Below are 890 nucleotides of genomic sequence, written 5' to 3' on the forward strand. Positions count from 1 at the left end.
TGGTTGTTTCAGAAGTGGGGCTTTGATGAAATTTTCTGAAAACATGCACTGATAAATCATTCACAATAACACTGTTAGCATATGTTAAACCAGTAAAAGAGTCTGTTTATGCTACTATTCGGGGTCGGTGTTTTTAATGCAATACTTCCTCTTTTTTTCCTGGACATGTCCTGGTCTAAATTGCTTGAAATGTCTGGGTTTTGGCTTTGTTTTCCTATTGTTTTCATACTTGCTGGTGGTAATGACTGAAAAGCATTTTGACCAATAGCATGCAGTCATTGTACATAATTGACCGATCGTGGTGTGCGAGAAGGTGGGATCTACAGAGAAAGGTTAAAGCAATGCAAATACATGTACAATGTATGAGGACTGTAGAGAGACCGTCAATCGGAAAACAAAGCCAAAACTCGGACATATTAAGCAATTTAGAAATCCTGTCCAGAAAAATAGGATGTATGGTCATCCTATTTAAATTTTTTTTGAAAGAAGACTCTGATGCTCATCAAGGCTGCATTTATTTAATCAAAAATATAGTAATAACAGTGAAATATTAATACAATTTCAAATAGCTGTTTTCTTTGTAAAATGTAATTTATTCCTGTGATCAAAGCTGAATTTTCAGCATCATTACTCCAGTCTTCAGCGTCACAAAATCCTTCAGAAATAATTCTGATATGCTGATTTGCTGCTCAATAAACATTTCTGATTATTATCAATGTTGAAAACGGTTGCGCTGCCGAATATTTTGAGGAATAGAAAGTTCAAAAGAACAGCATTTTGTTGAAATAGAAATATTTTGTAACATTATAAATGTCTTTACTGTCACTTTTGATTAATTTAATGCATCCTTGAGGAATAAAAGTATTACTTTTTTTTTTTTTTTTTTTAAA

General features: G+C 32.6%; 1 protein-coding gene across 1 annotated transcript in view; it reads left to right on the forward strand.

Annotated features, from left to right (window-relative positions):
- Positions 1–890, forward strand: part of ddx54 (DEAD (Asp-Glu-Ala-Asp) box polypeptide 54) — a 30,989-nt gene that overhangs the window by 18,402 nt on the left and 11,697 nt on the right. The window lies entirely within an intron of this gene.

Source organism: Sinocyclocheilus rhinocerous, unplaced genomic scaffold (assembly GCF_001515625.1).
Source record: "Sinocyclocheilus rhinocerous isolate Xijiao unplaced genomic scaffold, SAMN03320098_v1.1 scaffold2447, whole genome shotgun sequence".
Classification (NCBI taxonomy): domain Eukaryota; kingdom Metazoa; phylum Chordata; class Actinopteri; order Cypriniformes; family Cyprinidae; genus Sinocyclocheilus; species Sinocyclocheilus rhinocerous.